Here is a 14,216-nt window from a genome sequence, read left to right on the forward strand (position 1 = left end):
AAAATTAGATTCTAGTGGGAGGGCTTGGTTTCAAGCCTGTTTTTTCCCTACTGGAGGCTGAGCCTGAAGACAGGGTAAGGGGGTTGGGGGGAGAGCGGGGGGAGGAGAGCTAAGATTAAACTGAGACAAAGTTCTGAAAGTTTTAGCTAAATCTTTACAAACCCATGAAAAGTATTTTGCCAAGTCACACACAAATACCCCTAACACAGGAGACTAAACAGGAAAGTTTTGCAACAAATAAAAGATGATCTTTGATTTAGAAAGATTATTATTTTGACTGCATTTATTTTGCTTTTTAAGAGATTATCTAAACCAGAAACAAAACATGTCATTGTTCTGAAGTAAGATTTTTGAAGCCGGGTTTACCTTTTTTAAACATAATCCCATCTAAAGATGGTAAAGCTTGGGAATAAATTTCAAAGATCCCTGAGAGCAATTCACAGAGGGAAAAATATAGGTACCTGCTTTTTCTTTTCTTTTTTTTTTAGTTTTAATGCTAATACTTTTGAATTGCTAGATGGGCATAACCTTAATCCAAAAAAGTGAGTTCAAATTCTTTTTCCCACAAGCTGCATACACCATGACAATGCCGTGGTACCTGTCTCACCACCTCTGAAGCATTACGTTTAATTCATGGAGGTATACACAGGCTCAAGCACACATTCACAAACTTACCTTACAAGGCAACAACGGTTCCCAGCCCAACTTGCCCCAAGAGCACTGTGGCATTTAGATACGGAGCCTGGTGATGATGTCAGGATGAACACTGACGGTGGCTAGGAAGTGTCTCAGCACCTGCCCCTGGAGCTGGCCATCACAGTCTCATCTGCGTCTATGCAGCTATGCCAAAAACCTGGAGAGGGCAGAAAAAAGAAAGCCACTATTCAGCCAGAACACAGGAAACAGGAATTTTCCATCAAACCTATTTACATAAATTCTCCAACATCCATTTCATGTGAAATAGCACACCCCAGACCAAACAATGCAACATTCAGCTACAGGTCTAAAATGACAGGCATAAATCCATAAGTATAAGCATGATTACGTTTACAGTAATAAATCGCTCTACAAACTCAGTCATATTTTATCCTTTTATTTTGTCTCTACAGATGAAAGTATCAGGTAACAGAAATCAATTTCAGTAGCATGATCTCATGGTTCCCTCTTCTTTTTAAAGTGTTATTGGCATACACGTGCTTTACAATGTTGTGTTAGTCTCTGCTGTAGAGCCATGATCAAAACCATACACAAACAGTAAATGCTGGAGAAGGCGTGGAGAAAAGGGGTGTTGGTGGGTAGAAATGCAGACTGGGGCAGCCACTGTGGAGAACTGCATGGAGGGTCTTTAAAAAACTAAAACCAGAACTACCATACGACCCAGCAATCCCACTCCTGGGCATAGGCTTGGAGAAAACCCTAATTCCAAAAGGTACCTGCACCCCTACACTCATGATCCCCTTTGAATCTTTCAAACATCTCAACAAACAGAAATGAGTGACAGGAAACCAGGGAGTCTCAGTTACTCTCAAAGCAGAGCTATAGCTATCACAGAAGTTGAAGAAGATGCTAAAAGACAGTAAAACAAAAGACCAAATTCAATGATAGACCTTCTCATCATATACATGGGGTACTGCTGAGAATTCGTGCTCACGAACTCTCATGTTTTCAAAATAAGCTCCATGAACAGGCATTGTGAGCGGTCTTTGTTTTCTAAAACCTGGCTTCTGGTGAGACTGGAGATGCTAAGACAGGAGAGGGGCTTCTAATGGCTCAGTGGTAAAGTATCCGCCTGCCAATGCAGGAGATGCAGGTTCAATCCTTGGGTTGGGAAGATCTCCTGGAGAAGCAAATGGCAACCCACTCCAGTATTCTTGCCTAGAAAATTCCATGAACAGAGAAGCCTGATGAACTGCATTCCATGGTGTCGCAAAAGAGTCAGACACAACTTAGTTGACTAAACTACAAGACAGGAGAAAGCCCCAAGGGCTTCCTGGGGGTGGCTGCCTCTTATTCCTCTCCTACAGATCATTCCTGTGGGGCTGCCCACGACTAGCACCTATAACTGGTAGCCTCATTAAGGTAGAACTCAAGATGACAAACAGCTTGCAGAGAAACACACAGAAAATTGCCTACTGTTGTGGAAGGTGGTCACATCAAGACAGTAAATAAATAAATATCCATATCCATAGAAGATAGCATAGTAAGTGAAGTTCCTGTTCACCCTATCTTGGAAAATATGCTACTTTGCTGTGAACCTGGTGAATCACACTTGCCAGGAGAGGAACACGAGTTCTCAGCAATACGCCATTATTACCCTCCAGTTCATGTCCTTGCCATAATTCCCCCGCTGCTGTCCTGTTCCCTCTCTTTTCCCAGGCATCCTCCTTAAGCTGCTCTCTGCAAAGTTTTACATTTTCAAAGCAGTTCCTGAATTGCTTAGGAACTGGCAGAAATTAATAAGCAACAGCCCATTTATATTGAAATGGACTCATTACGGTGCCAGCTGCCAATAATTTGCAAGGGCTGGATTCTTGCTGGCAAACCAGGCCTGCAGGCGGCTGTCCTCCACCTGCACATGGAGGCTGATAATGCATTTTTTATACTTGAAAAAAGAAAAAGTACATATTCTGCTACCAGAACTGAAATGTTTCTCTATTATAGTCTTCTATTCCCTGAGCAGAAAAACGCTATGGGGAAGAAAGTGAAAGTTATCAGGCATTGTTTAAAAAATATGTAGGAAGACAAAACCCAGTCTATCTGGGATCTGGGATCCTTTTTTCTCCCCCTGATTCTGATGGAAAAAGTATTTTAACCTGTGACCCATAGAACTGACCCCATGATATAAACAGATGAAGAGAACATATTTGCTCTTTGTGATCAGCAAATATGCTAAGATTGCAACGAGTCACCAAGGATTCAATCTGTATCAAGTACTCACAGTGGATGGATTAACTCCACCATAGCCTTGTGAATATACACCACAACAACCTGAGAACCATCAGGATTCGGGTTTTCTTTAAGAGCCGCAAAGAATCCACCCTCAACAGGAGGTAGTCAGGCTTCCTGGGTGGCTCAGTGGTAAAGAATCTGCCTGCCAATGCAGGAGACACAGGTTTGAGCCCAGGTCTGGGAAGATTCCACATGCCATGGAGCAACTGAGCCAGTGCGTCACAATTACCGAGCCCACGAGCCACAACTACTGAAGCCTGCACGCCCGAGAACCCATGCTCCACCATAAGAGAAACCACCGCAAGGAGAAACCCGCACACCGCAAGGAGGAAGGAGCCCCTGCTCACCGCAACCAGGGAAAAGCCCGCACGGCACCAAAGACCCAGCACAGCCAAAAGCAAATAAACAAGCAAGCGGCAGGTAAACAGCTAACTCAGTGATGGGAGTTTGAGCCTGGAGTCCCACTGCATGCATCAATCAGGTCAAAACTCAGCTTTGTCACTTACTTGCAAGGTGATTTGCGGCAAACACTAATTATCAGTTTACCCCTCTACAAATAGGGACAAGAATTCCTAAACCATTCTATTGAAATAAGCATTAAATGACACCATCTATGTGACATGATTATTTCAGTGCCGACTCCTTGGTCAGTTCTCAGTAAAAATACTGCATTCTTTTCACTGTTATGCAACATCTGTAAACCATAAGGAAGATGCTACAAGAAAGGCCACTATTAAGGGAAATTCCCTGAAACATGGTACCTAACTCACTGAACTGGGTCTACAGTCTAAGTTGGATGAAACCGATTGCCTCAAATGTGTCATGAGACCAAAGGGGAACTCATTAACCCAGCTGGAAGATGTGATTGACTCAATTCGCCACAGTGCACGCATACATGCAAACCACGCTGACAAAATCTGGCAGAACCAGTTGGACAGCTTGCATTACATTAAGATGACCCCCAGTGAAGTAAATGATAAATGTGCCAAGTTTTACAGTCTCATTCTGATTCATCTCAACTCATAAAGTCAATTTCTGCATCAGGTGTCAAATAACCAGTTTTCACAGGGAAGTGTCTGTGCTGGAGAAGGGGAGGGAATTACCAAGCTAATCCCAGGCTTCAAATAGCTCAAAAATAGACAGGGTCAGAAGTTTCATCACTCCAACCCGAGATGAAATATGACAATGTCAGAAATACAGTGTTCATGGCAGCTAATCCATGGCTTTCCCTAAAATGTCTGCCACACCAGAACTTTCTTTTTCACCTCAGAAAACACTCATGAGAGGCATCCTGTCACTTTTAAGTCCTTGCAAGTTCCAGGAATCAAAGTACACAGAGAAAAGGATATTGTACTTGCCATCAAAATACCCACATCTACACCCCTAGCTCTATTACTTACTAACTTATGTGATCTTGGGCAAGCAAACTACCCATTCCAAAACTTAATAGGAAAAAGAAGGATGTGTAAAACTATCTGCTTTACTTAACATCTACCTGAAAAGGTTGTTTTAAAACAGAAATTAGAGATTCAACATGAAACACTATAAAAGACTACAGAAGTACATTCATTCTTACTCTGTTCATCATGAATAAGTGTCCCCAAAGTGTTTCATAATTACTAAATGCATGAGAATCAGAACATTTCCCTTCACCCTGAAACATAAAGTGGGAAGGGACTAGTAGTTTTGGGTCAAAATCCTAAACGAATCAGAAGTCCTGAATATTTTTTATGTGCAATAAGCACCAAAAGAATGTAGATTTTAATATTCACATTTAGTCCAAAAATCAGCCTGGGGTGACTAGATGGACAGATGAATCTAGGACCCTGAAAATTTTTTATTGGTTCAGAAATAGTTAAAGAAAATTCATCAGTCATTTTGTTTGCTGACTTTTTTTAACTATTATTATGTTAGAGAAAGGACTTAGCAGTGACTTCCAAAGACGCATGATCTAAAATCGAATAGGAGAAACTATCATTGGAAAAATAAAAAGGACCCAAACATTAAGACAAAGTGCAAGGGAACAGAATAAAGGGTAATAAATTTACCTGGGTATCAATTTACCCAGCGGGCTCAACTGGACTGTAAAGTTTTGGTAACAGCCAATCAGATGGGGAAAACAGAGTAGTTGTAAGACTCACAAGGTCCTAATCAAGAATTCAGAAAAAGCACAAACATTCTAGGTGCTAAGATCAGACAGGAACTTCCACCAGTGGTCCTTCGAGACCACTGTGATACAAGGAGCCATGGGTTTCGGTTTTTGGTTTTGGCTGTGCTGGGTCTTCACTGCAGTGCGTGGGCTTTCTCCAGTTGCAGCACATGGGGGCTTCTCCCAAGCTGCAGTGCACAGGCTTCTGTCGCTCTAGAGAGCGCAGGCTCAGAGTTCTGGCCCGTGGGCTCAGGTGCCCCCACACCGTGTGGGATCTTAATTCCCCAACCAGGGATCGAACCCTCGTCCCCTGCGTTGGAAGGCAGATTCTTAATCACTGGACCACCAGGGAAGTCCCTGAGTCATATTTTTAGAACCACATCCTTTTAAAGACAAACTTCATATGACTGTTTCTTGTCTTGATAATTGATTCAAGGAAAAGAAAAAAAAAATCACAGTTCAGGGACAGAAAGGCTGAAGAGGTATGATCCTGCTGAGATGCAACGGCTGCTTATCAGGAAAATCTCTTAGGACGCACGCTTGCTCTCCAGAGTACTGGGCTGAGGAGGGGAATCTCGAGTGAGATGGGGCCCCGTGCCCAAATGTGGCTGGTTCCTACTGCCACCTGGCCACCCCTCACCTGGCATAAAGGGACGGTTCCATCGGGGTGAGCTTGTCTGGCTTGTGTGAACACTGAGACTGCGACAAGCACTCCTGAACAGAGAAGAGGAACCCGCCTTCCCTATCAGGTCCACCATGTGACTACTGGGGGCCCTGGAGCAGGACCAAGATTCTCCATGAAGAACTAATCCCTCCACACAGATGGGGGCTTCCCAGGTGACACAGTGGTAAAGAATCCGCCTGCCAACGCAGACCAGGGTTCGATCCCTGGGTCGGGAAGATCCCCTGTAGCAGGAAATGGCCACCCCCTCAGTATTCTTGCCTAGAGAATTCCACGGACAGAGGAGCCTGGTGGGCTACAGTCCATGGGGTCACCAAGAGTCAGACACAGCTGAGCACACGTCTCCCCCCTCATCTCAACAGAGATGAATGAATCATGACAGGGTTTCCAAATTCCTCCTCCCTAAAGCTTGGATGAAATGGTTTTAGCCCAACCATGTTTTCCAAGGCGAGTAAAAAATAGACATCCAAATCGGCCAAACAAAATTCCTGAAAGTTCCCCTATCCAAAGACTGCCCTGATTTTGAGCAACTTCTCAGTATATCCAAATGCATCCCAAGGTAACTGCGAAAAAACATGTTCATAGAATTGATATTCTTAAGCCAGCTAAGTCAGTTGGGAAATTTCCCCTGAAATGATAACTTTAATTTTAGAACAGTGATTCTTTGGCAATACTTAACCAACAGGTTCAGCTGGAATAGACACGACTGTGGTTTCCTAGGAGTCAAGGCAGTGTACTGCAAAGTGAAGTAATATATTCTCCCCCGGCTCGGGGAGATCTACTATTTATGGAATGCTTACTATCTGGCTGGCACCATGTAAGTGACTTTAGACCAAAATACTACTCTCTAAGTTTCCCTTGGTTCTTGGTATTTATCATCTTGCGACTATACTTGGACACGGACAAGTGCCAATGAGTACAACTCAACTCCAGCATTGCATCACCCACTACGAAGTGTTTGGAAACCACCAGTCCCAAAGGGCAGAGTTACACAGCTGGTCATCAGATCTTTCCAAACGCCCCCACACAGCCTGGCTCTGAAAGGGGCTCCAGTGAAGTCCCAGCTTACTGAAATGGATCAGCTTTTTCAGGACAGACCCCAAGAATCATGTAAATTTTCAAGATTCTAAGCAGCATCATTCCTACTCTGAAGCCATGAAGCTACTGAACCCTTGAGAATTCCACCCAACATTCCAAGAGGAGTGACCACAGGACTTAAGAGGCTCAACTCTGGGCTCCCGGCTCAATTTCAAGTCTGAGTCACGTCAAAAAAGCACACCCATGTCATTGTAAGAGAGCACGGAAAAAACTGATCTCAAAAGGAAATGGGAATGGAGCTGCCTGACTGCAGCTAACTTCTACTGCTGAAATCCTTCTTTCACGACTTCACCATATCATGGCTTAAGAGCTCCTAGTGAGAGGAGGTCATCCCATAGAAGACAGTGAGAGGGGATGGTACTCTATTGAAACTGCTTCTGTAACTCCTGCGAAATGTATCAGACTGTTTCACCTTTAAACTGCACTCCCCAACAATCTTCTTGAAAATACACCAATGCCTGAGTTTAGAAGAGATTGCAACCTACAATCGCATCATCCAACAACATCTTTTCCACTCAGCAGACATGAGCCCCATATCCCCATCAGCCTCTCCAGGCACATTTCCTGAGACCCCCACACAGAGTGGGGGAGGGCAGCTACTCTTTCACCATCCAAGACGGAAGCTCAAGGGGAGAGAATCTGGTTTTCGAGGCAAAAGTTGAACCTTGAACAGAGACAGGGGTGTCTCCATCTTACAGGACATGGCCGTGGCCTTGAGTGAGCCCTGCAGAGGAAAGGCACCACAAGAGAAAGGATGGTGGCACCCAGCTGCGGCTGCCTGCCTCCAAAGACCCTTCCCCAGGTTCATCCAAGAGGACCCAAATGTAGGAAAACTGCCATTTCCGTGATGCTCTCCAGCCCCCAACAACCTGGCCTCTCCCTTCACCTGTTCTCCAGCAGCCAAGAAGGAAGTCTTTCAGACCAAAAGACAGTCAGGGCGTTAAGCAGTCCTTTTTCTCTTCATCATGAAGCAGAGCGGGACCCTATCATCCCGGCAATTTCAACCCTTCACCACCACACAAGCCACCGCTGTGCGCCCGGGAGCTGCCTTTCCCACTAAGAATGGGAGGATCACTCTGTGAATCAGACAAGAGCTCCCTGGACTGAGGCCACGCATGCAGGTGGCTGGTGTGGCAACTCTGCCTGCCAGCAAGGAGGGCTGGGACCGTCTTTGTCAGAGGACAGGGGAGAGGCCACCAGGCTGGGGTGCATCTGATTCGTGCTGCTGATCCCTGGCACTCTGAGCCTAAAGGGCCCCCAGAAGGCATCGTGCCCTCTCCCCACCTCTCTATCCATCCCCCAGATGGATGCCTGCTCCATAGTCCTTGGGTTCTGTTCCTGCCACTGTGGGATCTGTGTTGGCAGAAGATGTATTCAAAATGGCAAGATTCTCCAGGAGAAAAGGTTACAGAGAGAACTGGTAGACTGGATGCTCAGCAGGGAGAGGAAGGAAGAACAGCTAGAAACGATAAGTTTGTGCACACATTTGCTTCTTTGATAGCAAGTGGATTTAATAAAAGTCAAGGAGCAAGTATGACAGCTGGAAAACAGAGCTGCTGGACATAAAAAAGGAAGCTGTAATGGGGTCCCCTGCAAGACTGTTGCTAGAGGGACACCAGGAACTTCAATTTCAGTATGTGTTTAGGTGGGAAGATAAGATCTGCAGGGAGGCGGGGGGTGGGGGGTGGCCTGGATAACTGCTTTATAGTGTGGTGTTACTTTTTGCTGTATGACAAAGTGAATCAGCTCTGTGTTTACATACACTCCCTCCCTCAAGGGCCTCCCTCCCACCCCCACCCCACCTTCCTACCCATCTAGGTCATCACAGAACACCCAGCTGAGCTCCCCTTGCTTTATAGCAGGTTCCCATCAGCTATCTATTCCACACAACAGTTCAGTTTAGTACAGCCGCTCAGTCGTGTCCGAATCACAGGGTAGTGCATATATGTCAATACTGATCTCCCCATTCATCCCACCCTCCCCTCCCCCATTGTATCCACGTGGTACAGATGAACCTATTTGCTGGGCAGGAAGAGAAATGCAGACATAAAGAAGACACATGGGAGGACAGGATTTAATCAAGTTGCAATCTTTCTCTGAAAGAATCGTCCGCTTGAAAGTCAAATAAAATAATGTTTACAAAAATGTTAAAGAAATTCCTCCCAAAGATTTTCAAAACTGGGATGATTCTCTACCTGTAAGTCCTCATCTTTTCAAAGAAAAGAGACTAAGTCTCAGTCATAAGACAGAAAGACAACACACAGTTCCCAAGTCAATCCCCGAGTACTTCACCCAAAACACTCCTTTACGCTCTCCTCATTTTATAATGAAAAACATCTTTTAAAGTGACCTCAGTTTTATATTTTCAAATCAATTCAAATTGTTTTCCAGTTAGGCATTCAAGACTACAGCTCTAACAGGAAAAACACAAGTCCTTATGTCGCTGACTCTAACAAATACATTTTTCATGTTGAATGTCTCTGAAGTTGACTATATCTTACAATCGCAAAGGTGTGATGAAAATTAGCACCATTTTCTTTCTTGGTTGGTGGCATGTAAGTGTGGTTTGTCTTAGAATGGTTAGCAAGTCATGAAAGAGGGGATATAAAAACAGATTTTTAAATAGATAGTCGTAACTGCTTGGTGAATTATTGGGGTACAGCAGAGTGTCGACATAAGAACCTATTGATTGTTAACAATTCAGTTCAACTCAACTATTATTTACTGAGCACCCACTTTATGTTTGGGATAAGGAAACCAGACAGTTCTTCATATCCCCACAACCTAAGAAAATGGTGGACACTTTTCCACTCTGAGATAGGATTGTAAAGGCTAATCAGACCTTATTAATACTGAATGACAGGGGAGGGGATGAATCAGAAATTTGGGATTAACAGATACACTCCACTATATATAAAATAAAAGAGAACCTACTGCATAGCACAGGTAACTATATTCAATGTCTTGTAATAGCCTATGATGGAAAACAATCCGAAAAAGAGAGAGTGTGTGTGTAACTGAGTCAATGTGCTCTGCGCCTGAAACGCTGGAAATCAACTGTGTGCTCTGCTCAGGCGTGTCCCACACTTTGCGACCCCATGCACTATAGGCCACCAGGCTCCTCTGTCCATGGGATTTTCCCAGCAAGAATACTGGAATGGGTTGCCATTTCCTCCTCCATATAAATCAACTATATGTCAATGTAAAAAATAAATAATTTTTAAAGATAGCGAATGATGGAAAGAAACAGACAAATTCTACGAGGGGAGCTATGGGTCCAATCTGGTTCTGAAAGGTTCATTGGATTTGGCTTGGCTTGTGAGGATGGGAGGAAATGAACAGGGATAGGAGAGAGCTTGCAAAAAAAGGGCAGAACATTCCGGGAAAAGAGCAAAGACTCACGCATGAAAGCATCAATCCAACATTGTACAGAAGTACATGGACAAGAGCTGGAGGTGATGGGGCTTTTAGAAAGATAGGTTAGGGTTATGGATGCAACACAGAGAAATTAGATGTTATGAAGTGTAATGAAGTCTGTGATAGGATTTGATTAGGCGAGTTACATGATCAAATATGTTCTCCCCCAACCCCTCCCTACCCTCTGGGGTAACATGAAAGAGAAGGTGGAGCCTTGTTGCAACCAAGGCATCAGGCAGTGCCTGGAGAAAATAAGGAGTTGTTGTTCAGTCCCTAAATCACGTCTGACTCTTTGTGACCCCAGGGACTGCAGCACGCCAGGCTTCCCTATCCTTCACCATCTCCCAGAATTTGTTCAGATTCATGTCCATTGAATCAGTGATGCTATGTAACCATCGCATCCTTTGTCATCCCCTTCCCCTTCTGCCTTCAATCTAATCTAGCCTCAGGGTCTTTTCTAATGAGTCCGTTCTTCGCATCAGGTGGCCAAAATATTGGGGCTTTAGCATCAGTCCTTCCAATGAATACTCAGGGTTTATTTCCTTTAGGGTGGACAGGTGAGCCTTGGGATAAGAAATAAGGCTGTTCTGTATCCCATTGTTCAGTCACTCTGTGCTATGAATGGAGTCACTAGGATTTGGTGACCACACATATACCTGTGAGAAATAAGGAGGGAAGGAGGAAAAGAAGGAAGAGACACTCCTGGCATTTCTGGTCTACTGCTACTGCTAAGTCGATTCAATCATGTCCGACTCTGTGCGACCCCATAGACAGCAGCCCACCAGGCTCCCCCATCCCTCGGATTCTCCAGGCAAGAACACTGGAGTGGGTTGCCATTTCCTTCTCCAATGCATGAAAGTGAACAGTGAAAGTGAAGTCGCTCAGTCATGTCCGACCCTCAGCGACCCCATGGACTACAGCCTACCAGGCTCCTCTGTCCATGGGATTTTCCAGGCAAGGCTACTGGAGTGGGGTGCCATTGCCTTCTCCTAGTAACTGACAAAAGAGAAGGTGACAATAACACCTTCCACTGTGAGAACAACAGAGCATCCAATTCAAAAGCTGCACACTTGAGAGGCCGAAAGTCCCTGCCAGCGGTCCCACTGGAAATTCGGTGTCCATTCCACACAAGGCCTCAAGCCAGAGGAACCAAGTTTGGAACACACCAACTCAGCCATAAAAGAAAGTAAGAAAAATATCCTCCCAAAATGCTTAGATCAGGAAGGATACCAAAACAGAGACGCAAACATTGGCCAATACTACACTCAAAGACCTTAAAATCAACAACAACAACCAAAAAAACCCCATATATCTCATAACCTATGTGAGGCAACAGGTTAAAACACTATCTCACTACACTTTTATTGACCAAGCCAGGATCTGTAATAATAAATGGATTCAATACCATAGACAACTTAACACAAAAGTAAAAGCTTGATGCTTCAGGTTTGGTACCACAGAATTAAAATGTAAATCAGGTTTGAGTGCAGCCCCCAAAACTCCCTAGGGCTGCAGGAACACCCATTATGCTCCTTACTCACACCTTGGGATTGGGGTTATAGTTTAAATAAGATCACTGACTGCAAAGCTGATGTTCCAAAACTGTACAAACCACAGTGGGATGTGCCTGGACTGTATAAATAAGTGTGGCTGAGCACCACTTCCAAGAAAGGTAGCATTTAAGCATCCCATCACCTTTCTGTGAGTGAGTGAAATGAGAAGCTGACAGCTATGAACATCAGGTAGATTTCAGGTGAGGCTCCAAGTTAGTTACGCTCTGCTAGAGACCATGATAAAGATGGTACAAGTAGGGCACATGGCAAAGGGGACAGAGAGATGGCAGGAAAAACAGATGCTAATCTGTTGTTGTTGTTCAGGCACTAAGCCATGTCCGTTTTTTTTGAGACCCCATGGACTGCAGCACGCCAGGCTTCCCTATCCTTCACTGTCTCCCAGAGTTTGCTCAAACTCATATACACTGAATTGGTGATGCCATCTAACCATCCCATCCTCTGTCACCCCTTCTCCTCCTGCCTTCAACCTTTCCCAGCATCAAATTCTGTTCCGATGAGTCAGCTCTTTGCATCAGGTGGCCAAAGTGCTGGAGCTTCAGCTTCAGCATCAGTCCTTCCTTAACTATGGGGCCACTGACTTTGGAATTCAATCCGACTTTACTAAGAGGATCATTCAGAAGTTTTTATGGTCCCTACACTTAAAAAGAACTGCACGAGTCTTTAAGTTGCTTAAGTCAAAATCCATAAATATCCTAATGGGAACCATCAAGAGACTTTCTCTGCTGGGCATTCCTTTTACAGCAAATAGGTGATTCAATTAAGGCAAAAAGTACCACTGAGATAAACTCCAGAAATTCAAGATGGAAAACAAATCCTTACTTTTTTTTTTTTTTTAAGATTTACTTATTAGTTTATTTTTTGGCTATGGTGGCTCTTCATGGCTGCATGCAGGCTTTCTCTAGTCTTGAGAAGGGAGGGCTACTCTCCAGTTTTAGTCTGTGGGCTTCTCATTGCAGTGGTTTCTACCCCACTCCAGTACTCTTGCCTGGAAAATCCCATGGATGGAAGAACCTGGTGGGCTACCGTCCATTGGGTCGCTAAGAGTCGGACACAACTGAACGACTTCACTTTCCCTTTTCACTTTCATTCATCGGAGAAGGAAATGGCAACCCACTCTGGTGTTCTTGCCTGGAGAATCCCAGGGATCGGGGAGCCTGGTGGGCTGTCGTCTGTGGGGTTGCACAGAGTTGTACATGACTGACTTAGCAGCAGTAGCAGCAGCAGCAGCTCTAGGGCTTGAGGGCTTCAGTAGCTGTGGCTCTTGGGCTCTAGAGCATTGGCTCAGTAGTTGTGATACAAAGGCTTAGTTGCCCTGCAGCAAGTGGGACCTTCCCAGACCAGGGACGGAACCTACGTCCCTTGCATCGCAAGGCGGATTCTTAGCCACTGGACAAGCAGGGAAGCCCCCTAATTCTGACTTTAAAGGCTGACTCAAGATCGTTTTGGCTGAATAATGCCTAATATTCATCACAGCCAAATAACAAATTGGAAGAGAAATAAAAAGCAGCCAAAGTCATTGTACACTGGATTTTTGAAAGCAGAAGAAAAAGAATTAAACAAAGCATATACGCCCCTCCCTGAAGTCATAAGAGGATAATCAACCTCTTTCAACATAAAGACAGTTCCTGGGAGGTCATGAGAACATTTCTAAAACAATGATACATCAAAGTCCCCAGAAAAACCGATACACCCAATCACAAAGTAAATCTGTTCCCTGTATGACAGCAACCAGCTTAAAAAGCTTGACACTCACTGCCAAGTAATATCTATGAGACCACACACAAGGCGAGTGAAACACACACCAGGCCGTGCCTTCTACGAATGAGGACGCTCCTATCCAGGGCACTAATGTGCAAAAGGTTTAATGGGAATCCTCATTCAATGAAACCATCCCAACCATGCCCACCCAAAACAGAGTTCAGTGTGTGTCGTCACTTATTTAATCAATGTATAAATTACATGTATGTGCTCTTGTGCAAATACATTATGCACATTTTAAATTTCTGTGTATGTTTATAATTTTCCTCATTTATTTGAACTGAACAGAAGGACACAGAAATTTAAATGCATAACAGAGAAATCCTGAAATTCCCTTCCTCTGCCCTCATGAAATCATCTTGCACATATACCCAGTATTAAAGACCACTGTTCTAGGACAGGGAAAGCTGATCTGGAAACTAAGAAAAAATAAGGAAAGACAGTGGAAAATGCAGAGGGATGCCTGCTTAACTTTACTGACATCTCAGTCTTACTGTGAAGCAGTAGTATAGCAATATCAAAACCTTCCAGAATCTTCAAGAAGGGAATGCAACCATTCAGAAGACCAAGGCAGTAGACACATATGGAA

The 14,216-nt window shown here is 44.3% G+C and overlaps 1 protein-coding gene across 8 annotated transcripts in view; it reads right to left on the bottom strand.

The window, feature by feature from the left end:
• Positions 1-14,216, bottom strand: part of TIAM1 (TIAM Rac1 associated GEF 1) — a 258,960-nt gene that overhangs the window by 170,260 nt on the left and 74,484 nt on the right. For 7 of the 8 annotated variants that reach the window (XM_086413073.1, XM_086413036.1, XM_086413046.1 and 4 more), the window contains one exon: positions 676-853. The gene's annotated coding sequence lies outside the window, so the exon portion shown is untranslated. Of the gene's footprint in view, positions 1-675; positions 854-7,764; positions 7,984-14,216 lie in introns of those variants that run through there. The other variant, XM_086413071.1, reaches the window with a different exon arrangement.

The sequence above is a fragment of the Bos grunniens genome, chromosome 1 (genome assembly GCF_055505025.1).
Source record: "Bos grunniens cultivar Pamir isolate PY7600 chromosome 1, Bosgru_T2T1.0, whole genome shotgun sequence".
Lineage (NCBI taxonomy): Eukaryota > Metazoa > Chordata > Mammalia > Artiodactyla > Bovidae > Bos > Bos grunniens.